The sequence below is a fragment of the Crinia signifera genome, chromosome 6 (assembly GCF_055691185.1).
Source record: "Crinia signifera chromosome 6, ASM5569118v1, whole genome shotgun sequence".
NCBI classification, from domain to species: domain Eukaryota; kingdom Metazoa; phylum Chordata; class Amphibia; order Anura; family Myobatrachidae; genus Crinia; species Crinia signifera.
Genome location: NC_139222.1, coordinates 73,183,097 through 73,209,580, shown reverse-complemented (window position 1 = coordinate 73,209,580; position 26,484 = coordinate 73,183,097). Strand labels below are relative to the sequence as shown.

The window sequence follows — 26,484 nt, the reverse complement described above, 5'->3', positions numbered from 1 at the left end:
ACATTTTTGTGTAAAAAAATGTATTTTTTTCATTTTCACTGCCCAGTTGTACCAAAATTGATGAAACCCCTGGGGGTTTGAAATGTACACTATACCCCTAGATGAATTCCCTGAGGGGTGTAGTTTGCAAAATGGGGTCACTTGTGGGGGGGGTTCCACTGTATTGGTAATGCAACATAGCACCCACCATTCATTCCACCAAAATCTGTGCTGCAAAATCCAAAAATCACTCCTTCCCTTCTGAGTCCTGCCATGCACCCAACTGGTATTTTTTGGTCACATGTGAGGCATTGCCGTACTCTGGAGAAATGGGGGCACAGATTTTGGGGTGCTTTGTCTCCTTCATTCCTTGTGAAAATGAAAAATTTTGAGCCAGAATACATTTTTGTGTAAAAAAATGTATTTTTTTCATTTTCACTGCCCAGTTGTACCAAAATTGATGAAACCCCTGGGGGTTTGAAATGTACACTATACCCCTAGATGAATTCCCTGAGGGGTGTAGTTTGCAAAATGGGGTCACTTGTGGGGGGGTTCCACTGTATTGGTAATGCAACATAGCACCCACCATTCATTCCACCAAAATCTGTGCTGCAAAATCCAAAAATCACTCCTTCCCTTCTGAGTCCTGCCATGCACCCAACTGGTATTTTTTGGTCACATGTGAGGCATTGCCGTACTCTGGAGAAATGGGGGCACAGATTTTGGGGTGCTTTGTCTCCTTCATTCCTTGTGAAAATGAAAAATTTTGAGCCAGAAGTACATTTTTGTGTAAAAAAATGTATTTTTTTCATTTTCACTGCCCAGTTGTACCAAAATTGATGAAACCCCTGGGGGTTTGAAATGTACACTATACCCCTAGATGAATTCCCTGAGGGGTGTAGTTTGCAAAATGGGGTCACTTGTGGGGGGGTTCCACTGTATTGGTGCTTGGGGGGTCTTGCTAATGCGACATAGCACCCACCAAAATTCCACCAGAATCTGAGCTGCAAAATCCAAAAATCACTCCTTCCCTTCTAAGTCCTGCCATGCACCCAACTGGTATTTTTTGGTCACATGTGAGGCATTGCCGTACTCGGGAGAAATTGGGGCACAGATTTTGGGGTGCTTTGTCTCCTTCATTCCTTGTGAAAATGAAAAATTTTGAGCCAGAACTGCATGTTTGTGTAAAAAAATGTAATTTTCCATTTTCACATCCCAGTTGTACCAAAATTGGTGAAACCCCTGGGGGTTTGAAATGTACACTATACCCCTAGATGAATTCCCTGAGGGGTGTACTTTGCAAAATGGGGTGACTTGTGGGGGGGTTCCACTGTATTGGTGCTTTGGGAGTCTTGCTAATGCAACATAGCACCCACCATTCATTCCACCAAAATCTTTGCTGCAAAATCCAAAAATCACTCCTTCCCTTCTGAGTCCTGCCATGCACCCAACTGGTATTTTTTGGTCACATGTGAGGCATTGCCGTACTCGGGAGAAATTGGGGCACAGATTTTGGGGTGCTTTGTCTCCTTCATTCCTTGTGAAAATGAAAAATTTTGAGCCAGAACTGCATGTTTGTGTAAAAAAATGTAATTTTCCATTTTCACATCCCAGTTGTACCAAAATTGGTGAAACCCCTGGGGGTTTGAAATGTACACTATACCCCTAGATGAATTCCCTGAGGGGTGTACTTTGCAAAATGGGGTGACTTGTGGGGGGGTTCCACTGTATTGGTGCTTTGGGAGTCTTGCTAATGCAACATAGCACCCACCATTCATTCCACCAAAATCTTTGCTGCAAAATCCAAAAATCACTCCTTCCCTTCTGAGTCCTGCCATGCACCCAACTGGTATTTTTTGGTCACATGTGAGGCATTGCCGTACTCGGGAGAAATTGGGGCACAGATTTTGGGGTGCTTTGTCTCCTTCATTCCTTGTGAAAATGAAAAATTTTGAGCCAGAACTGCATGTTTGTGTAAAAAAATGTAATTTTCCATTTTCACATCCCAGTTGTACCAAAATTGGTGAAACCCCTGGGGGTTTGAAATGTACACTATACCCCTAGATGAATTCCCTGAGGGGTGTACTTTGCAAAATGGGGTGACTTGTGGGGGGGTTCCACTGTATTGGTGCTTTGGGAGTCTTGCTAATGCAACATAGCACCCACCATTCATTCCACCAAAATCTTTGCTGCAAAATCCAAAAATCACTCCTTCCCTTCTGAGTCCTGCCATGCACCCAACTGGTATTTTTTGGTCACATGTGAGGCATTGCCGTACTCGGGAGAAATTGGGGCACAGATTTTGGGGTGCTTTGTCTCCTTCATTCCTTGTGAAAATGAAAAATTTTGAGCCAGAACTGCATGTTTGTGTAAAAAAATGTAATTTTCCATTTTCACATCCCAGTTGTACCAAAATTGGTGAAACCCCTGGGGGTTTGAAATGTACACTATACCCCTAGATGAATTCCCTGAGGGGTGTACTTTGCAAAATGGGGTGACTTGTGGGGGGGTTCCACTGTATTGGTGCTTTGGGAGTCTTGCTAATGCAACATAGCACCCACCATTCATTCCACCAAAATCTTTGCTGCAAAATCCAAAAATCACTCCTTCCCTTCTGAGTCCTGCCATGCACCCAACTGGTATTTTTTGGTCACATGTGAGGCATTGCCGTACTCGGGAGAAATTGGGGCACAGATTTTGGGGTGCTTTGTCTCCTTCATTCCTTGTGAAAATGAAAAATTTTGAGCCAGAACTGCATGTTTGTGTAAAAAAATGTAATTTTCCATTTTCACATCCCAGTTATACCAAAATTGGTGAAACCCCTGGGGGTTTGAAATGTACACTATACCCCTAGATGAATTCCCTGAGGGGTGTAGTTTGCAAAATGGGGTCACTTGTGGGGGGGTTCCACTGTCTTGGTGCTTGGGGGGTCTTGCTAATGCGACATAGCACCCACCAAAATTCCACCAGAATCTGAGCTGCAAAATCCAAAAATCACTCTTTCCCTTCTAAGTCCTGCCATGCACCCAACTGGTATTTTTTGGTCACATGTGAGGCATTGCCGTACTCGGGAGAAATTGGGGCACAGATTTTGGGGTGCTTTGTCTCCTTCATTCCTTGTGAAAATGAAAAATTTTGAGCCAGAACTGCATGTTTGTGTAAAAAAATGTAATTTTCCATTTTCACATCCCAGTTGTACCAAAATTGGTGAAACCCCTGGGGGTTTGAAATGTACACTATACCCCTAGATGAATTCCCTGAGGGGTGTAGATTGCAAAATGGGGTGACTTGTGGGGGAGGTTCCTAACTTTTAGCACTTATGGTGCCTAGAAACCTACATGGTGCCTAAAAAAAAATCTCATAAAAAGGAGGCTCCAAAATCAAGTAGGTGCTCCTTCTATTATGAAGCCTGTGGTTTGGTCAACGTGCACACTAGGGCCACATATAGGATATTTTTGAAAACAAAAGAATTGGGGGAATCAATTTTTAGTCACATTTCTCTAGTAAAATCTACTGTATTCGTTAGAAAAATGTATTAAAATTGAAACTCTGCAAAAAAAAAGAAATTTTGAAATTTCACCTACACTTTGTTTTAATTCCTGTGAAACACCTAAAGGGTTAACAAACTTCCAAAATGCTGTTTTGAATACTGTGAGGGGTGCAGTTTTTGAAATGGCATCATTTATGGGGGTGTCTCACATACAAGTCCCTCAAAGTCACATCAGAACTGAACTGGTCCCTAAAAAAATCAGTGTTTGAAATTTTCATGAAAATTTGAGAATTTGCTATTCATATTGTAAGCCTCCTAGTGTCCAAAAAAATTAAAAGGAAGTTGAAATAATGATGGAAACATAAAGTAGACATATGGTCTATGTTAGTTATTAACTATTTTGAGTGGTATGATTATTTGTCTCACAAGCAGAAAATTTAACATTTTGCAAATTGCTAAATTTTCCATTTTTTCACGATATTTTGGTATTTTTCACAAAAAAACACAGACTGTATCGATGAAAATTTACCACTAACTTGAAGTACAATGTGTCACGAGAAAACAATCTCAAAATCACTGGGATAAGTAAAAGCAAAAAAAAGTTATCCCCACTTAAGTGAGACATGTCAGATTTGAAAAAAAGGGCTCTGTCATGAAGGCACAAACTGGCTCTGTCATGAAGGGGTTAATGAGGACCTCCCTCATCCGGACATGCTGGATGAGGGAAGGGGTCGTTAAAGACTTGCAGAGGTGCACATTGTTAACGACATCAAGCATACACACTAGAAGGTAAAGTAAATAATATCTTTCAGTTTATCTTCTGGTGTTTATGGGGCTTAACTTGGTGCCTTTGAGATAGATGACACTGTCTTCCTATTACAGTGCAAAATGACTATGAGGAGTGGCAATGCAATGGATGAGACTGCTGCTGCACAGGTGTAGTTAGGCCCTTACCTTACAACATTCACAACATTCTATGGATGGGCTGTGGGTTCGACTAGCCACAGCTTTGCATACTAAGCCATACCCGCGGTAAGGGTGCCCATGTGGACATGACGTAGCTACAGATATAGCCATCCTCATCTAACCCTTTAATAGAATTAAGTGATCTAGAGCTGTTGGACTTAATCCTCTGCTAATCCCCTACTGTATTGTTCTATGTATTGTATTGCAGCTGAGAACAATAGATGATAATAAAACTTGGTGAGCCATGGCTCTCCAGAGAAGGCTAGTTGAAGAAGGCTCCTTCTTTATGGTGAACATGACTACATCTGTAAATGCAAAACTTAACAAAGTCGCTTAAAGAATAGCCTAACTAGGGTGTACACAACCAAACCATTTCATAGGTACTAACCTCACTGGAAAAAAAAAACACTAATTTCCCCGGTTCTGTCTAGAATATCAGTATGGATAACAATTTATTCGGTTACTTTTCAGTGTTGTGAAGTGTACTGTGGAGAAATTATATTATGGATGGCTAAAAGACAACTTATCAAGCGGAAAGCACCAGTATATTTGTTTACGTTTCTATCTTGTGGCGCACAACAATAAAGATACAATATAGCAGTAATCTTGTGAATCCTTTTGAGAGAGGATAAGTGAAGAAAACAGCACCTCATAACACAGAGTTAGCACTTCTGTCTGCAGGTTTAACACAAGTTGCTAACTTGGACTTCATCAAAGTCCATACTAGTAGGCTCATGGGAGGTTGATGCTGAATTCTTTTGCAACTCATGTCAGAGTGTAGATATAAATTGTAACAACAAAATTAGGATTGTGGTTGCTGGCTTCCTGTACACCAATGTTTTCTTATGGGAATAGAGAAAAAAGAAATCTGGTTTTAGCTTACAGTTTAAACTAAAGAAAGTCAGTTTTTAGTTATCAGTTGCATTCCTTGTACATTGCCTTTTTACTTTTATTTTTATTGGAATAGTTTTCAATGACCTAATAAAAAAAATGGTATTAGCATTCCAATAAAGATACATGAAAAAATCAAATTAAAATTCTTATTAGATCTTTTACAATGCTTACATGTTTAATTTAAAAATTCACAAATGTTAGAATGATGAGGTACTGCCCCTGTTGTAAAGTGACTGCTATTCCACCAGATTATACCAACATGCTGCAACGCATTGATTTGCACAACAAGAGACTTTGTTAAATTGCTCCTTCCTGATAGGCTCCAAGTGAAAACTTAAAACGGCACTCGCAGTCATTGTAAATCAAGTCATGCTTTACACTGAGTGCCATTTTAAATTTTCACCTGCAACTCGTCAAGAAGTGGTGAATAAAGCCCATAGTGTCTTGTTTCAACAACTGCTATTTCTCTGCGATGAGTGAATCCGAGTGGATCATAGAGAAGTGATTTGGTTCTTATTTTATACCCAAATACTTAACCAAATAACTAAAAAGAGACTTTTTTTAAATGTCAATTACACGTTTTAATGTAATGGCATTCTATTATTTCCTAATTATTTTATATTTATTTAAATTAATGGGGAGCCATTTTCAAATTGATTGTTCTATTAAGCTGTGTTAACTGAATTTCCCTATAAATGTTCAAGCTTTGCTTATTAAATGAAAAAAAAAATTATGTTATTTTATTATTATCTACACAGGGTCAACCAAAACAGTATTTCTCAATGCTTTGGTCCTTATTTGGCTTATAGTATTCTCCCACAGTGTATCCTTCATAGGGCACCCAACATGGCTGCCTCACCTGGTATGCTTGTGTATCCGATGAAAACGTGGATCTGAGGTTGTATTAGGAACCTACCCCTAGCTTTAATACACTGCAACCACCCGTTTTGTTTAATCTCTTCTAGAGATAACCTATTCTACCTAAATGTGCCGAAGAAGGCTGCCTCATATGATACTTACCATGGGTGTAATAGATAACCTGCAATTATAGTTTTAACTCAACATTACTCTTGCTCCTTAGATTTTGCCTTTTTATTTGTCCGTGGTTTTTCTAATTACTGTAACACTAAGGGGCCCATTTATCAAGGATTGCATTTACAATGAGATCTAGGCAGAATATTACCACCCTGGATCGCATTGTAAAATGTGATCCTATTGGCGGGATGTACAGTATTAACCCTTGCGCGGGATGTATTAACCTGGGACAAAATCATTTGATGGTTGAAGACGCTCGCAGAACAAGCAGTTCATTCCCGCTCGCACCAAGCAGCCGTACATGCACATAAAAGTATATTTATCTCACCATCGCTCCCCTGCACAAACACGCAGACTAGAATGAGGGCATGTGTGTGTATAAATGTGCAAGGACTAATGCTCACTTCCAGCATCTCAGTCCTTGCAATCATGCCTGGTGCATCTTTAGACGCTATCATCAGTCGCACCACTGAAACCTGCAGCAGCTCTATGGTACGTACAGATTTCCATCTGAGTATTTCCAGTAAGATGGTCTCACTAAAGTTATCTACTTTATCGAGACCTCACTGTAACCGCCCAAGATCACTTATTAAAGTTCCAACACACTTTTCTGTACACGCATATGAAATCACTGCAGCTATTCTGTATAAACACTGATTATGCGACATATGCGCAGTAAAAAAATCTCATCTACATTCAATATCGGCATAGTGTGCGCTTCAAACGCAATGTGTACTACTAACAGGAACAATTCCAAATGGTAGTTATAAATGCTAAGCACAATGGTAAAAACCTACAGGATCTCTACAACTGTTAAGCTTGGTACACACTGGGGCAACGGGTAGTTGTCACAACATCCATGCCAGCCCATAAAAACCTGTGCACCCGCATCCTGTCCCGGCAGCCGGCTTGTCATAATCCAGCGCCAGGGACTTCAATAGAAAACCCAGAGGGGAGGGGGGGGGGGGGAGGAGGGGAGGGAGCCCGGCAGCGCCGAAGCTGCCTAAGTTCAGTGATTTGAACTCAGCAGCCCTGCGCGACTCTAAACAGTGGCAATCCCGAGAATTTTCCGGGCTTGCCAGACTGAACACTGAGGCACAGCCCGGAAAATTCTCGGGATTGCCACTGGAGGGGTTAATGTTCATCTTAGTCCAATTTTATATTTGTCAAACTAACTTTGCATACAGTATTACTGACATATCTTATATTGATGACCCGTGGCAAAGGGAGCAGCGTGCTGAGCAATCTAGGTAAGCACAGATTACTATATTTATACTACATGCAGTATAAACCTAGACAGGGATAGCGATGCGTGTGACTGTACTTCGCTGTCACTGGGGGGCCATACACATGGAGCCATCCATGATTCATTTCTAAGCGATATATACAGATCGCATAGAAATGGGGCTATATTTGCCCGTGTGTATGGCCCAATACATTCATTTCTAAGCAATCTATACAGATCGCATTGAAATGGGGCTTTATTTGCCCATGTGTATGGCCCAATACACTGTACATCTTTGTCTTTAAAGAACATCTACATAATCCTTCGCTAAAAGAAAGAGCCTGACAGCAAAATGCACAAAACTTTATCATCATCATCATCACCACCCCTTGTTCTCGTAAATAGGAAATGTATCGGATTAGCTTTTAGGAAACTTGTCCTAAACATTGTCAGATCGATCTGTACGAGTCCCAGAAGATGTTATTCTCCAGTGCTCAACTACTTATATACTGTATAGTGCAGTATTGCATAATTGATGAGGACTAGGAGTCAACACATGGAAAGCATATGTCAACACATGAAAAGCATATGTCAACACATGAAAAGCATATGTCAACACATGAAAAGATTGACATGAGTTTTTCATTTTTTGTTTTTATGATTGGAAATAGTAAAGTGTGCCGAGCACAGTGGTAGTTCGGTGAGCCATGTGAGGGTAACTAGTACATTAATTGGGGGTTCCCATGCTGTAATCTGCAAATTGGCACCCAAAAAAGTGAAAATTTCATGTCGACCCTTTCCCCATGTCAATCTTGTGCATGTCGACCATCTGGGTTTGACCTAGACACTGTCAACCTAAGTTCTGTCGACCCTATAACCTACACCCTTTTCATATGCTGTAACAGATTACACAGAAGCAAATTAATTTTGTTCATGAAATAATCATTTGTAAATCTTTTGGAAAATGCATTCACCAATAGTGATCTTTCGCTTCAGCATCTTGTAGCAAAGGCCTAGGCAACATTATGGCTTGCTGTTAGGGCATATTCAATGCCCTGATGGCAAGCTATAGACGGCAAGAAGTGCCAATAGCTCGCCGTCAGTGCTTCCCCTTCACTCACTGTTTCATCCTCGCCTGTTCCTTGAGACGAGATGGGGATGGCGAGTGTGGCCATTAAACCGGCGATGTTCACCACAAAATGCGGCGGACTCGTTTCATTTGCGTCGATCCTTGTCATTTAAGGGGATCCAGGATTTTAGCCATATATTGAATACCGCCCTATGTGTGCAGGAGCGTGCATCGTTAACGATATAGTGGGTACACACTAGACCAGGCCTGGCCAACCTGCAGCTCTCCAGATGTTGGGAAACTACACATCCCAGCAGGCCTAGTTCTAGCATACCATAATAGGAAAACTGTGACAATACATGCTGGGACTTGTAGTTTTACAACAGCTGGAGAGCCACAGGTTTACCAGGCCTACACTAGACAATACGCACGATAATATCATTAACAATATCATTATGGAGAATACTGTTTGCACATATTGCATATCGTGTACCAAGTTAAAGTCAGTATTTAGAAAGCTGGAAACAAATGTGGAGTAAGTTGCCTACAGTCTGTGCAATGTCAGAGTGATTCTGTTTACTTATACAAGACAGAATAAGATATTTGTATTCCTACCTCCCGGGAGGAGCTGGTACACTTTAGGAATAAACTAAGCATTACAATGAGGGACAATTTGTTTTTAAATACTAAGATTACTAATTATTTAAAACTCTTGCATTAAAATTCTGTATGCACTAAGAATAAATTAACTACATTTTTTTCTGCCAAGTATTATTTTAAAAACATTGAGATCATTTATATCAAGTTAGGAACATGACAGCTGTGTTTCTTTATACTGCATACATTGTTTACAGTCCTTCCACAAAAGAGTTAAGGAGCCCATAGACGCTCCGTTTTTACCGGCTCCGTTCTGTACTATGCGATGCGCGCTCCCGCGCATCACATAGTACGGTACAAAAAGTATGTGCTGCACATACTTTTTGTACTAGGTACACATCGTATCGGATCGCAGTGCATGAACAATGCATGCACAAGGGATGCGATCCGATACGATGTGTACTTTAAAAGTACAGAACGGACCGCAAAAACGGACCGTGTATGGGGGGCATTACTTTTATTTTTATCTAGTAAACATTCATTAGTTTTAGGAAAGATCAGCAGATCAGTGGCGTAACTAGAATCTTTTCTCTGTGGTCCCGCCCATATACTGTATATCTATGTTCAAACACACACACACATATTGTACACACACACACACACACACACACACACACACACACTACAAACATGTGCACGGTTAGATACTATTATACAGGGTAACATCACCCATTTGCACCCAAATTACCTGGGGTTACAGTGCAGGGGAATAGCGGCATTACCTATTGGGCGAGGTCACGGTAGTTGCTGCTGGGGGCAAGGCTGAGGGCATGTGTGGAATCCCTGGGGTAGCTAGGTTCTTTCGCTCCAGGGATTGGAAGGTAATAAATTCAGTTGAACAAGAATGATTTTATTTGCTCCGCTTCAATTGTTACAATTTTACAAGGAGAAAAGTGACGGCTTTAGGCCTACAGTTTTGGCTACAACCATGGAAAACTGGTAGTGCAATTCCCTGAAACAATGCAATATAGCAGAAACTTTTTAAACAGCGGCTCTCACTCAAGAACCTGAACCTAAGTCAGAACATCGACATACATCTGACGATGCAAAGCGTACAACTCACACGGGATGAACTAAGTCTACCTCGATCTCTAAGACTCAAGCATTTAACAACTTGTCATAATGGCACAAACATATGCGGGATCTACCAATGTATAGTTAAAGGTACAGGTACCCGATTTCTGTCCTGAAACCCGAGTCTAGGACTCGGCCTGTGCACAGGGATCGATGTACAGTTCGTGGGAAGATGTCCCTATGAAGTAACCTGGCCTTCCTACGGATAAGTAGCCTAGGGAATGCTTTAGTCCGGCCTTCCTACGGATCAGTAGCCGGGGCCTCAATTCAGGTGGGCCTTCCTATGGATAAGTGGCCTTGAACACACGTCAGTAAGGCTTTCCTACGGATCAGTAGCCTGGGTGGGTGGTCCCTTTTCTAAAGGGAAAATACAGGGCCGATGTGTCCTGTCCCGTCTTGAACCTGGTGAGACCGTGAACCTTATAGGGCAGAGGGGTCCCTTGTCTGAGGGGAGAATAAGTGTTCCTTGAAAATGGTGTGGGCAAGGTTGGACATACTCTTCTCCTAACCTGCCCAACCTTCCTTAAACCTCACTGACCAGAGGGGTATTTGACAAACCCACAGTAGGGGCCACCAGGACCAAACTCACGGTTTTGTAGGTAGTGGTAGGACAGTTGAGGCTCCTTTCCAAGAGGGGGTGGTCCTTCCGCTGGCACACCCGGGCCGTGTAATGCTGCCACCCGACGTGTGGCTGTCTGATGCTGCTGTCCATGCTTCATAACCTGGGGAGAGGGGATGGTTGACGCTCCCTGCTTCTGCCGCTCAGGTGCTGGTGTGGTCTGCCGACGCTGCAGCCCTCCTATCTGTCCCACTCCCGCCGAGTCCCTCTTCTGCATCTGGACGCTTCCAATCAGTGCTGCTGCGGCTCCAGCAGTCACTCTGCCACGCAGCTCAGTCGGGCGCCGGGGTTCTCCCCTGCCCCTGGTCTAGTCAATCACCGCTGCCGGGGCTGCTGCTCTCACTCCCAGACGCTGCTGCTGCTGCAGCTCTCTCCTCTTGGTCCTTCCTTCCCCCGCGCCAGCCATCGACCTCTGACTCTCCTTCCTGCTGGCTTCTTCTCACGCCACCGCCTCCTCCAATCCCGGTCGGGCTCCTTCTTCAATCTCCGGGGTAAGTCCCACCCCTTGTCCCTCAGCAGCAGCAGCCGCGGGGTGAGTGGTTAACCCCATCTCTGCCGCAGGGTTAATCCTCTGCGTCCTGCTGAGGGGGACCCTCTGCAGGGTGCCACACATGCACAGCTTGGCTCTTGACCAATGGCGCTGGGTACTTAAGACAATGGGGCTCTAGCAAATGACTATGGGTCGGTCAGACTTTTTTTTAAAGGGCCAATCATTTAAATTTTTTCGCTGTAATTGATTGCATCTTTAAAAAAAATGTCAGAGATTGGCTGGCATCCCACACAGGAACCGAACGCAGACACTATTACATCCAGCCCATAGTCATTTTTAGGGGCCCCACTTGTCTTACATACACATCATACATACAAACACACACACACACATATATATACAATATATATTTACATACAGCATACCTACAAACATACAAATAGAATGTATACACATAGAGCCGGCCCTAGCCTAGATGACGCCCTAGGCAAGATTTTGGCTGGTGTCCCCTAGCACCGCCACTAGTTCCGCCTCTGACCCTGCTCCCCTTTCCCAGCACCATCAACCCTCATCATAGCAGTCATCATTTTGGTGCTCCTACCCGCAATATTTTTAATAGAAACAGGGGTGTGTTCTTGCTGGGAAGGGGCTTGGCAACACAATAGTACCCCCAATTTAAATTATGCCACACAGTAGTGCAACTTTATTCACATTATATCATGCGATGGTGTCCCTTATTCACGTTACATCACACAGTAGTACCACTTTACCTTATATACATTACTCCTCACATTATTCACATTATACCCTTAGAAAAAAATCCTGAGAAAATATTGTATTTTAAGTACCTCCATGGCCACACTGCAACCCAGCACAAAGCAGTGTGTGCTAGGCAGAGGAGAAGAGCTGCAGCTGCTGCTGTCACTTAAGGGGAGGGGCCCCCACTGGGCCCTTCTATCAGACTTTGGCCTGGATATTTTGTACCCCCTACCCCTATCTCTCCGCTCCCCTGATAATACCACACATTAATACCCCTTACACATAATGCCAACATTTATAAATCTGCTTCATACACATAATGACACACATAATGCCCCTCACACATACAGTATGTAGTACATTATTAATGCCCTTATACACATGACACACAAAATGCCTGTTACACATACTGTATGCCGAACACTATTGCACAACCAACCCACCCGCAGACAGCACTCGCACAGCTGCTAACACTGTGACCTCTGCTTGGATACAGAGGTTTCCGCATACATCTTGCCTCAATAGGCCATGCAGCTCCTGGTCAGTTCTGCTAAGGTTGGATGCCTTTTTTGCTGAAAAGTATTTGCATTGTTATGTAACCAGGACACACAAGGAGCTTCTGATGATTAAAATGATATGCAGCATGCCTATATTCTGTATGCGACTGTGGCTGTACCTGCATACAGAATGCTATGTTACAGTGATTTCCATGAATACACTATTTCATATGCAGATACAGCCTCACTCACACACAAAATATAGGCATGCTGCATATCATTTTAATCAGCAGAAGCTGCTGGTGCCCCTAGGCATTCCCCAAGGCATTCCAAACCCCTAGTCATTTGCCTAGTTTGCCTATGCCTAGGACAGGCTCTGCATACACACAAAACCCACACACTGCATATCTTATACACACACAAACACACACACACATACAGCATGCATAAACACAACACAAACATAGCATATAAGACAGCACATAAACCCATGTTCCATATCTACAAACATACATATAGCACGCATGGTATACGGTCACTAGGTCTAAAAGCATTGGGCAGGGCCGGCGCCACCACTAGGCAGGTTTAGGCATTTGCCTAGGGCGCTGGCCACTGGAGGGCGGTAGTGAGCCGCAGGAGTAGCAGCTGCAGCTGCAGCAGCAGCAAGAAAGTTCCCGTGGAGGAGAGCAAGAGGAAGGAAGCTGGTCCCTGTTAAGCACTTGAGCTATTCGGTGACGGTGAGTGATGCGGAATAACTGCCCCCCCTGCGCCAGAGCCCGACCTCTCCCCCCATGCTGGAGCCCAACCTCCCCCTGCACCATAGCCAGACCCCCCCCCCCCCACGCGCTGGAGCCCGCCAATATTAAAATCGTTCCCCCCATCCCTGGCTGGTCGTCAGCTTCCAGCAGAGATCTTCACGGCGGGTGACAGCCCCCCCCCGTGCTGGGCTGCATGTGCCTCTGTCAGGAGGCTCTCTGTATGGGAGAGCTGGTCTGGAGCACACACAGGAGTGCAGACAATGGCTGTGCCTCTGGCAGGGGACTCTGTGCACGGGACTGATGGAGCACAGTACAGCGGTGTCCGGGAGAGCAAGGGTTGTCTGTGCCTCTGCTCTGCCTGCGCACGGGAGAGACTGGCTGGCGAAGTTCAAAAGGTGCTGCTGAAAGGGACACCCGCTGATGGCTGGTAAGAGGGGAGCATCTGGGAAATATGTCTCTCAGGTTGTCACAATGCTTTCAAGCCACTAATTGCCATCCTTTCCACATTCACCCTTCCCCATCTCCCCCTTCTCACTCACCCCCTCTACCCCCACCCCTCACTCCCCTTCTTCCCTCTTACTCTCTCCCACCACCCTGTACCCCAACCTCCTCTATCCCCGTCCTACGACCTTTTCATACCCCCACTATCCACGTCGGCGTGGAGTTGAGAATAGAATAGTGTGGCGAGCGCAGCGAGCCACCGAGCCCGAAGCGTGGCGAGCGCAGCGAGCCCCGCGAGGGGACGCGGATACCTGTGAAGCCCGCGAAGGGACGCGTTTACCTGTGAAGGTATCCGCATCCGCTCGCCACGCTTCGGGCTCGGTGGCTCGCTGCGCTCGCCACACTATTCTATTCTCAACTCCATAAAGTTCTAGTTACGCCCCTTCCCGTGACACTTGTACCTGGTGCCTTCCATTAATTTAACTCTGCCCACCCCTGCTTGCCCCATCTGGGGGAGGGGGGGCGGTATCCTGTAGGTTTGCCTAGGGCGCCTAGGTGCCTTGCACCGGCCCTGGCATTGGGTCAACATGCATTAAGGTCGACAGGGCCATTCGTTCGACATGGAGAAGGTCGACATGGTTTTTTTTTTCGGTTTTTTTTTTGAGCCGACAGGTGGTATTTCATGCCCTATCATCCACTAGGGCGTGGTGGGAGCAAATAAATGGGTGTGAGTCGAGCGCAGCGAGGCACTGTGCCCGAAGCATCGCAAGCGCAGCAAGCCATGCAAGGGGACGCGGTGGTATGTCTCAGTGTCCATGTGGACTGTGTTGAAATTCGGGACAAAAAAAAGTGTAAACCCCATGTCAACATTTTGACTGTCGACCTCCACATGTCGACCTAATGCTTGTGTCGACCTAATGACCCTGTCAACCTAACCCATGTTGACCTTCCTGCATGTCATCCTAATGGTGTGGACCTAATGCTTGTCGACCATCATGCTGTCTACCCAATGATCCATACCAGCACACACACACACACACACACACACACTGCCACCCCTCCACCCACACATTAATAACCAACTATTGAGGACGAGGAGGACATTGGTCACTGGCTACTGGGGAGAGGAGCTGCTGCTGCTGCATACGCTCAGTAGCTGTGCGATCTGTCTGCTCTGTGCAAGGCGCTCTGCTGTTTTAGCTCTGTGAGGAGTCACCGCTGCCCTGAGTAGTGCAGTGCAGAGATGCTGACAAGACTGTCTCCGTGTCTCCCTTAATCCTGCTCTGTCCCCTATGAGGCGCTGCAGGAACCCCCTCAAAGCCTCTGCCTGCATCGTGTCCCGGCTCTGGGGCTTCAGGTGGTAGGCCCCACTAATGATTCCTTTTTCCCAGCTGTGTGTAGCAACAATACACGTGGCTGCCTCCAGCTCCCACAGTTTAAAGTTCCCGAACCCTGCGCCCCCTTGACGCCTGTACCCCCTGCCACCGCTAGAGCTGTGGAGCCCTAGTAACGCCAGTGCAGCAGAGGAAATCACTCAGCAGTTTTGGATCATTGACAGCACTGTTTTGATTCTGATAATTTAATGTGTACACTTTCCATGTGTTAATCATTATGGGGCATACACACAGGACTTTTAAAGCCCCATTTCTTAGCAATCTCACAAGATCATATGAAGCACGGATTGCTCCATGTATATTGCACCAGGCCAGAGGCACCGATTTGTGATTTTTCTGGTGGGTGCTTGGGCCTGTTGGGGCAGCTCCACTCCCCCCAGTGGCCTCACCCTGCACAGGCACCCTGCTGTGTGGTATCTCTGAGAATCCATGGGCTCATGTTGCGGGCCTCCTGGCCACAGTCTGACCCGTCCCCCTGTGGGCATGCTGCTAATCAGTGTCTTGGAGCAGCCAGGAGGTCACTTTATGTCTCCCAGCAACAGTCAGTGTGGTGCACATCGCAAGTTCGGTGGTCGCAGGCTGGACCGGCTGTGGGTGCTCGGGCCCTGGAGCACCCACACAATCGGCACCTATGCAGTAGTCGGCCTAATATTGGTCGACCGAATTACCCATCACCTGTGTTTGAGCTAGGTAATTGATAAGAAAGGTTTTTCACTACAGGTGCTGGCAATCATACATTACCAGGGAAGTCCAGGAACAGAGCATTTTCTCTCTGAAGGAGAGGGTCATGTAGGCAACCCTCGGTAAGATGTGCCACTCCAGCTGCTGTGGAGCCACATGTCCCAGCATGCCCTGTAACAATTTAGGACATGCTAGGATGTGTTATTCCAGAGCAGCACAGGTCCATACCTCCTAACATGACCCTCTCCACAGGGCTGGACTGGGACCAGAAATCGGGCCTGGCATTTTGAGCACACAGGCTCACCTGCAGTAGGCGGGACCCTTGCACGGCAAAAAGGGGGTGTGGTCTCATTGAAAGGAGATGTGGCATCAGAAAAAGATGGCATTACACATTATAAAACACATCGTAATGCCCATTACACATTATGGAACACCCCGTAATGCCCATTACAGAATGACACATCTGGTCCCCACAGGTTGCTCCCCGTGTATAATAACAGGACACAACCGGCTGCTCACCCTGTATAATGACAGAACACCACAGGCTACTCCAGGAAACCACAGGCTGCACCCCTGCACAATAACAGAACAGCACTGGCTGCCCCCCCCCTGCACAATAACTGGACACCACAGGCTGCTCCCCCTGCACAATAACCGGACACCACAGGCTTCTCTCAGAGAAGTTCTCTGGGGGAAGCCTGTGGTGTCCTGACTCCTCAGTTCTGTTCTCCCACTGTACAAATGCTATTTACCTGAGGCTGTGAAGCTGATTTCACTGCTGCCACCAGATGGACACCAAGGCTGCAGGCCTGCAGCACAAGCAGGGGGAAGTAATGTGCACACACAAGCCGGCCGGAAGTAGTAAGTATGGGACTGTGTGAGGATCGGCACATGCAGGCTGCGCTGCTTCCTTCCTGACTTCTTCTCTGGCCCTGCCCTCTGTAGCTGCCTCCTGCACTGTCTAGACGGCCATGTTCCTGAAGCCGCGGCTAGATTCTAAAAGCAGAGGCCAGCAGAGCCGAACAGAGGAGAGTCCCACCCGCGGCCAGCGGGACTCAAATTTGGCCCATCTGGCCATCGGCCCTTCTGGCATTTGCCAAAAGGGCCAGATGGCCAGTCTGGCCCTGCCTCTCCAGGAGGGACACAATGCTCTATTACTGTACTTCCCTCTTAATTTAATATCAACATCACTCTCATTCTTATCAATTAACCTGTTTAAAACAGATGACAGCAAGCATACATTAAGAGGGAAGTCCAGAAACAGAGCATTGTGTCCCTCCTGGAGAGGGTCATGTTGGGAGGTGTGCAGGTCGCACATCGCTCATGTGTGTTATTCAGACACATCTGCAGCATTACTGCTCTATAGTAGATCAGACTATTGTAGATGTACAGCACTGCATATAAAGCAAACCTACCAGTGACTGCTCGCTGTGATGGTTTAAAGGGGTAGTATGGTAAGCCTGTACAGTGCATGCGGAGATTATATACCGTATACACAAGCCAATGGGTGACTGCTACCACACCATGAGTTACGGATTCCCATGCAGATAAACAAAGTAATTAAATCACTCAGAACAAACAGAACTAGGAAGTTCTCTGTTTGAGAAAAAATATGTGTATTAATCACCAGAATCACTGATGTTAGAATACATTTCAATCTATAATCCATACTTGCCTACTTTTGAAAACTAGTTTCAGGGAGATTATAGTTGGTAGCTGAATTATGCACAGCGCCCTATTGAGACGGCGTGTCATGCTCCACGCAAAGGGCTTGTCTAGTACCATATATGGAGAGATTGTGAACGTGGCACCTAGAAGCGTGGGTGTGTACTGCTACATCTGAGAGGAATCTTGTAAAATTACTTATATCCAAACGTAGATGAGCCCCAAAGCAGTTAGTAAGAGCTACTATACTTGGTCAAGTGCTAGGAAATGGTGCTGATGATTCAATGTAAATGTATCTGTCTCTCATTCCTTTTGTCCCCCCAAAATGTAACAGTGTAATGTGGGCTAGGTGACGTGAGGGAGATTGCTAGACTAATGAGGGAGAGAGGGAGATTGCTGTTATTTCAGGGATTCTCCTGCAGAATGCAGGAGGGTAGGCAACTATGCTATAATCATGTGGACAAAGCTACTTGGAAGAACCATGTAAACAAATCATAAAGAAAGTAAACATGCCTAATTATTATTAATAATTAGGCTTCATTTGAAAACTAGCCCAGTGGCAGCTGCAGCATCCCCACGCCATATATATATACGTTTGTCAATTATTTACGCATTTCTCTATGACCAATTCTACAAAAATAAAGGCACCATCTCTCCTCACACATCTTTACAGAGTGAACCACAGTGTTCCTCTGGCTGGCTTTAAATGCAATCAGCTGCCTACTCAGTCAGTTTAACTCTTCATGTGGCTCACAATCACAGAAATAGAGTTTGCAATGAATGTGTAGAATCAAATTGGTTATTTAGACCTGATCGCTGCTCTGCTACATATCAGAGCCTTGCGATCAGGTGTACACCACCCCACCAGAGTTAAGCAGGGCTTGTGAAAATACAGAGGGAGCCGGGCTCCCTCTTGTTGGCGAATCGCTAGACTGTCTCCGCTGGTGATCCGCCAGCAGCGAGGCGCTCCATCTGGCTCCATCTGACTGAGACGCGTGTGCGTCTCACACGCATGCGCGTCTCAGTTTCCAGGCGGCGGGGCGACGGGAACCATGTCCGTCTCCGCTTCAGGGAGACGGACAGGGTTAAGGGAGGTGGCGGGGGGGGGGGAGCGGGGAGGCGGTGGGGAGCCCGGGTGACCGCCGGCAAGCCGGCGGGGACCTGGGGGAAGCGCCATCGGAAGGGGACGTGCGCTCGCGTCCCCTTTCGCAGATACAGATGGCGGCTGTGGCAGCTGGCGGGGGATGGCGGCTGGCGATTCTGCCGCCATCCCCTGCAAAGACCAGCCCGGCTCCATCTGTAAGCTGGATGGTGATAATTTGCAAATCCACCCATTCCTGCAAAGCCGTTGACCAGCGAATGATTTTTCCAGTCCGGCTGCAATAGAAAAAGTCAAATAGGGGGCTGGAATTTACATCACACGTATTCCCCTAAAATGTCGGAGTACAACTGTGTTTGCCAGGCACATAACTGAAGGAAGAAAAAAGGGGATGCGGTCATTTGGTCGGCGGTCACAAGGTTGACACATGAAAAGGGTTGACATGCATTGGGTTGTCACAGTTAAATGTCAACACAAGTAAAATGTCAATATGAAAAATGTCGACATGGAAAAGGTCAGCATGAGTTTTTTTTAACTAACTTGTTCATACTTTACCCCCCAAATGGGCATAGATAGAAAATAAAATGGTGTGCTGAGTGTAGCGAAGCACCATGGGCCTGATTCTCGTTGACTTGGTCACCGACGTATCTATGCTGGGGACCAATATTGTGGGTCTGAACATGCGTATAGGCAGTAGCATAAGTTTGTCCCAGGTGCCCGGAGGCAAGAAAAATATTAGTCCCCACACACCACCTTATATAAATATAAGTTTTGTAGGCATGTGTATTATGTATATTATGTATGTTATGTTTAAAATAAAGACAGAGTGACAACTATGGTCCTGCTAGGACTGAGTCAGCCTCAGAAGCAATATTGAAGGCTTTTGATTAACTGATACAAGTTTGCAGGGGAGGAGAGGTGCCCCCTTGGGAGCAGGAGCCTGGCAGCAGAGGACTTCATTGCCTTCCAGAGTTACGCCTCTGCATATAGGTGAATATACGTATGTGCAGGGCCGCAGTGCGAATGCCTACGGCGACTATCAAAGTTGCAAAGGAGTTCGCACACAGCAGTGCGGACAGAGGGCGGGTAGTGAGCGGACAGGGGGCTGAAGCATAAGGATGCCCAGTGTTTCCTGGGCGTGCCCACAAAAATGGTGGGTGCACTCAGAAAAGCACTGGGTGTCCCCATGTGAACACAGGCTGCCGGAGCCTGCACGGGGCAGACGGCTGATGTCACAGGAGCCAGACATAACCAAGGTCAGACTCATTTTTCTCCATGAGCGGTTGAAAAATCCATTGATGGTCGGTGACCATCAAATGATTCTTCGCCCATACAGCCACATGTGAATGGATGTTTCAACGAACACATCCAAATTACATGCTGCTGCGGGCATTTGCTTGGCGCTGAGGGGGCGGGTATTTGCTTGCCTAACAGTCGGCATTTAAGTATTTGGTAAGCAGCAATTTTCGCTGTTTACCGAGTCAATGTGATTCAGGCCCAGTGTCCGAAGCATGGCAAGCACAGCGAGCTATGCGAGGGGATGCGGTACACTTATACGATGTCCATGTCGACCTATTTCAACAAACACCCAAAAAAGTGTCGACCTTTTGACTCTCAACAATATGACTGTCGACCGAGACACTGTCGATCTCCCAACCCATACCCAGAAGAAAGACAGGAGTGCACCTGCAAAAACAATAATATATTTTGTGGGTACTTGTTTCCTAGCACGACCACAATCGCGGGCATCGTGTGTCATTTTTAGTGGTATACGTCGCAACCGACACGATGCCCCCGATTTTCCCATTGAAATGCATTGAAAATAGTCAAAATCGCGTCGGTCGCGTCGTATGCGGCTAAAAAAGCCTTAAATGGTCCAGACGCGATGCCCACGATTTCCCCATAGGAAACAATGTTAAATGGCTCAATGTACCCGCGATGCCCCCGATTTCTCATAGGGAACAATGTTAAATACCTCAATTTCACCAAATCATCATAGGGAACAATGCTAAATGGGCCAGAAAGCCCCAAAAACACCCCAGAACAGTGAAATGTCCCCCCAAAAGTATTTTACGCCACCCCACGATCAACGCGAACCCGAAGCGTGGCGAGCGCAGCGAACCCGCGAGGGGCGGCGGTACGCATCCTCCGACCTTTTCATACCCCCACTATCCACGTCGGCGTGGAGTTGAGAATAGAATAGTGTGGCGAGCGTAGCGAGCCACCGAGCCCGAAGCGTGGCGAGCGCAGCGTGCCCCGCGAGGGGACGCGGATACCTTCACAGGTAAACGCGTCCCTTCGCGGGCTTCACAGGTATCCGCGTCCGCTCGCCACGCTTCGGGCTCGGTGGCTCGCTGCGCTCGCCACACTATTCTATTCTCAACTCCACGCCGACGTGGATAGTGGGGGTATGAAAAGGTCGGAGGACGCGTACCGCTGCGTTCGCCACGCTTCGGGTTCGCGTTGATCGTGGGGTGGCGTAAAATACTTTTGGGGGGACATTTCACTGTTCAGGGGTGTTTTGGGGGGTTTATGGCCCATTTAACATTGTTCCCTATGATGATTTGGGTAAATTGACCCATTTAACATTGTTTCCTATGGGAAATCGGGGGCATCGCGGCTAAATTGAGGCATTTAACATTGTTCCCTATGGGGAAATCGCACCCGATTTTTTAGTGCTTGCGATGGGCGCGATGCCCCCGATTTTTCCTCACGATGCCCACGATCATGATCGTTGTGGCCGTGCTAGGAAACAAGTACCATTTTGTGTACTGTCGGTGTAGAGTTTATAGAATTTATATTAATACTTTTATTAATCCAACCTAGGTTTATGATTCAGGTATATTTGTATTTTATAATTGTGGCTATTCTTTTTGTACCAAACTCCAGTTAGTAAAGTTATATTTTTTTTTCCCTTTAAGAATTTATCTTGGGTTAGTTTCATGTGTGTATTTTTTTAAAAAAAATACTATATTTAAATTATAAATGAACTACCAAGCAGTGCCACAAATGGGGAAAATGAACCAATTTTCTACAGAGCAGCCCACATGTGTATATTAAAGTATGATAAAAATATTATTCTTTCCTCTTTTTTAAATGCTCTTAAAAACAAATGACGAAGGCAAATATGTTTATGAATATTTATAATATGACAAATAATCATAAAATATATTGTTTGGTGTAATGGCCTAATGTATGCCTTCATTTCTAATGTATGCCCTTTTCGCATAAAGAATGCTATTGTGTTCCACTACCAGACTACATAAGAGTGAAGTGGAGCATCAAATATACTCAGCATTTGCTAAATAATCTACAACCTGTTTTTGTACGTAAATCTATTGCCTATTCATAAATATGTGCATTTACACTTCTTAGCAAGTGAGCAGAAAACATTAGCGGTTAATGTGAACTGTAATTCATAATGGCTATTTTGACAGATGATTAATGTTTCTTGTGGTATGCTTTACCAGTAATCTTTATTATTTTATGTAGTGTGCAATTTACAGGAAAGAAAAAAATTGCTCCTATAGTTACAATAATACCGGTATATGGCTAGCAGTGTATGGTTGGCTACGCTTTACAGTTACTCAGATGTAAGATCCGCATTAGCTACACAATAGATTCTCATTTCACACTGGAATGCATTTATAATAAAAAGATTATCAGAAATCCACGTTTCCTTATGGTGGTCTTAAAAATGTTTACAATTCCCACAAGAACATTTAATTGAATTCTAATTGACTTATCAATATCCTAGCTGCATTTTTAAAGTGGTGTTCATTATATCACACTGAATCTTTCAAATCCTGTGCAGTTGCTCTTCCCTGCCTGGGGTGTCGCTCTCTAGACTATACACTCTAAAGCAGGGCTGGGCAACACCGGCCCTCCAGATGTTAATTAACTACACATCCCAGGATGCTTTGCATAAGTTTTGCTACTGTATGTGGCCATGCTGAAACTGATGCAAGGCATGCTGGGATGTGTAGTTCATCAACATTTGGAGGGCCGGTGTTGCCCAGCCCTGCTCTAAAGTGTGGTCTGTGTTTCAGCATTGATATGAAGAGCAGACCTGTTTTAGAAGCACCACAGCAGAGAGCGACACCCCAGGCAGGGAAGGGGAACTGCACAGGTTTTGAAAGATGCAGGGTGCTAGAATGTACACTATAATGGACAGTTTTTAACTGCAGTTTGAGTTGCTCTGTATGTCAACCTTTCACTATATCATTTGTACATTGGCCCTTATTCAGATCTGATCACAGTACAAATGTGTTCTCAAAATGGGCAAAACCATGAGCACTGCAGGTGGGGCAGATGTAACATGTGCAGAGATAGTTAGATTTGTGTGACTTATTTTGTTTCTGTGCAGGGTAAATACTGGCTGCATTATTTTTACACATATAGATTTCAGTTTCAGCACACACACCCCAAATCTAACTCTCTCTGCACATCTTACCTTCTGCCCCACCCGCAGTGCACATGGTTTTGCCCATTATGAGAACAAATTTGTACTGCGGTCATATCTGAATAAGGGCCATTTTGTTATCAAAGTGTAATGACTATTTAATACACGTAGAAACAGGCAGATGTACAGTAGGCATACATTGTCAATATTAAATTTTGATAAATTTGACAATGTTATGAAGAAGTCTAAATTTGTACAAGATTAATTAGAAAAAAAATTACATGTTGTATTTAGTATTAATGTCATATCATAAATATCACTTTCATATTCAAAATATTCCTCTGTGAAACACACAATTCAATTTGACAAATCAAGCGCATGGTTGCTTGTGATATCTTTCTCAGGAAACAGAGATAAATTAATTTGTCCTAATGATGTAACTCAAGAAATGAATTCTGTTATCATTTAAATATGTCATTATCACTCAGCTTAAATGAGTGGAAATACTGTATGTTTTCTGGCGCAGGCTCAATCTGTGTTCCCCAAGGCCATACAGTTTATGCTGTTTGACACATGATTAATCACATGTTACCACAGAGGAATGCTGGGTGGAATATACGGAATATTGACATGCACATTAAGAGGACGCACAGCAATTCCACCTTTGCCTGTTTCATTATTGTTATTGTGTTTTAGCATTCTAAAACATATGAATAAAATATTTTTCTTCACCAGATACAAATGTCATATACTGTAATGCACTTTTATTAATATGTCTGTAACTAGTGCTTTTAAGTTTAATTGACATGCCTTTTCAATAGGAAAAAGTCAGAAACCAAAGGAGGACTGTACCACTTCTTTCACTATTACTTAATAATAAAAATCATAAGGAAATTTAAAAACATTGAGCAGACATTAACAGGTTTTAAAAACAGATCCCATTCTTGGTCAAATTATACCAGAGAAACCAGAAAAAAATTATAAGTGAGCACCCAACATGAAAAATGTTGCAGTAAAAAGTGCAATACCTCCAAAACCAACAATGGTTACTAGAGTAAAAACTAAAGGATTTTACTGTTGTGGGCAATGCAAAGGTTTGGAAGGCAGTAAATTGGAAACTTTTATATCCACTGTAATGGTGCCCATACACGCTACGATTATCGTATGCGTTTTGTACTTTTTAAGTACAAAACGCATCGCATATACGATAATCGCGGCGTGTTAAGTGTCTGCCTCGTTCAGATCCGACGCGATGCGTGTCCCCGGGAGCCCGATATAGTAAAGTACAAAAAGGATGTGCAGGCACATTCTTTTTGTACTGTATCGCATATAGTCAAAATCAAATCAAATCAAATAGGACCAAAAAAGCATAGCGTATATGGGCACCATAACAAAGAAGATCAAACATGTTGTAATCTGCACTAGCTACAATGTAATCTATTTACTACAGTGATCCTGAATGAAGCACAAGCAATATGTTGGAAGAACTACTGTAGTAGACAGTTCAAGATAAGAATGGGAGAGCATCTCAATAATACAAAACAAGGAGTGGAAACACACTGCATGTCTGCTAATACCCTTTTCACATTGCAAAAACCTGCTTTAAACCCGTTTTTCTAAACGTGTCTTAAAACTGGTCAAAAGCCAGTTAAACCCCTTTCATATTGCATGATGTAAAGGTATATTGCAGTTTAAATACCGTTTTGTACCTTTCAGATTCAACCTGTTTCACCCATAGAAAGCCATACAATGTCATTTTAAATGTTTTTTTTCTTGCTTGTGGGCGGGGATCAAGTGTGGTTATCATTTATAGCAAATACCGTTTCTGAGCTGTTCACACTGCAGGTGAAACGGCTCCGAACCGTGTAGGATCCTCCTTTTAACACGTGTCAAAATGCCGGTTTTCTGTAACCGGTAAATTGACAATGTAGCTTTCACATTGCAGCTGGAAACGTTTTAAAGCACTAAAAAAACGGCAATATACCGTGTTACAGCTGCAATGTGAAAGGGGTATTATTTAAAAAAAGAACACCCATGCTCAATAAACAATCTTGTTAACATCAAAATGATTGATAAAATTCAGGGTACCTGGCATAATAGTGATAACGCCGGGAAACTCGCACCCTACAGATTAAACTTGCTGCAGGTTCAATCTGCTGGATCAGAACCTTCAGCAGCACATCGCGAGTGCTTTTTAGCACCTGCGATCTATCCGGTCTGATTTCGAGGTGTGTGCCATCGGTACCGCACCACTGGCACACACCTTTATGCATGTCTGACCTCCGGGCTGCGGGTGCTGAGCGGCAGCAGATGGTGAGGAGCAGTGGCAGCAATATGGGGCCAAATGTATGGGGCCTTTACATTTGGGTGGAGTGTGTTCAAATGGAAATCTAAATCGCAGTGTTAAAATAAAGCAGCCAGTATTTACTCTGCACAGAAAAATAACTCACCCAAATGTAACTCTCTCTGCACATGTTACATCAGCCCCCCCTACAGTGCATCATGGTTTTGTCCATTAAAGAAGGAGTTTGCTTTTGCAAACCAACCTGGATCACTCCCTACACAGTATGCCATGTTGTACATATTTTTACAAGTGGACTGGCCCTATCTAAGGGTCATATTCAGATCACCACGCCCTGACTGTTCGCGCAGGGGAGTGATGGTGAGCGACTGGATTCGTATATACTTTTATGCGTATGTGCAACCGCCTGGTGTGAGCGGGCATGGGGACTGTGCCCATGACAGCGTCCCCATGAAAATTCTGGGCATTCCGATGTAAATTTGCTCGTGATGCGGGTGCGGTGGGTGGGCAGCTGCCTGTACAGGGTGTCCGCAGATGAAAAACACCCGAGAGGTCGGTGACTATCGAATAATTTTGTTTCCGCATGCAAGGCTGCGAATGGATGTTTATGCTAAACATCTATATGCATGCAGGGATATTTAGTGTGCCGGGGGCATTCGTGCGAGCAGTGGGTGACAGTAAAATGACAGGCAAAGCTGCGAATTTAGCAGCATTGTGTGTCAACTAGAATGTCCTCCTAAGTGCTCACCTATTGTTTGGTGAACCACTATATTCGTCCCTTTGTCCTCCTCTAAATGGATATCAGGTGTACCATACAAAATATATAAAGGATATAGCTTATAGAGTGAATAAATGCATAGTAAATTAAACATGCTTGTATATACTCAGTGGAAAAGGGCTTTATAGGATTAACTATTCCATTCAGGAAATTCATCTTTTTCCGACACCCCAAATGATGCCCAAAACACATCCTCAAAAGGTTGATCCA

General features: G+C 44.7%; 1 long non-coding RNA gene across 2 annotated transcripts in view; it reads left to right on the top strand.

The window, feature by feature from the left end:
* The window catches only part of LOC146006974 (uncharacterized), a 440,234-nt gene that overhangs the window by 187,333 nt on the left and 226,417 nt on the right, over positions 1–26,484 (top strand). The gene's annotated exons all lie outside the window — the stretch shown is intronic.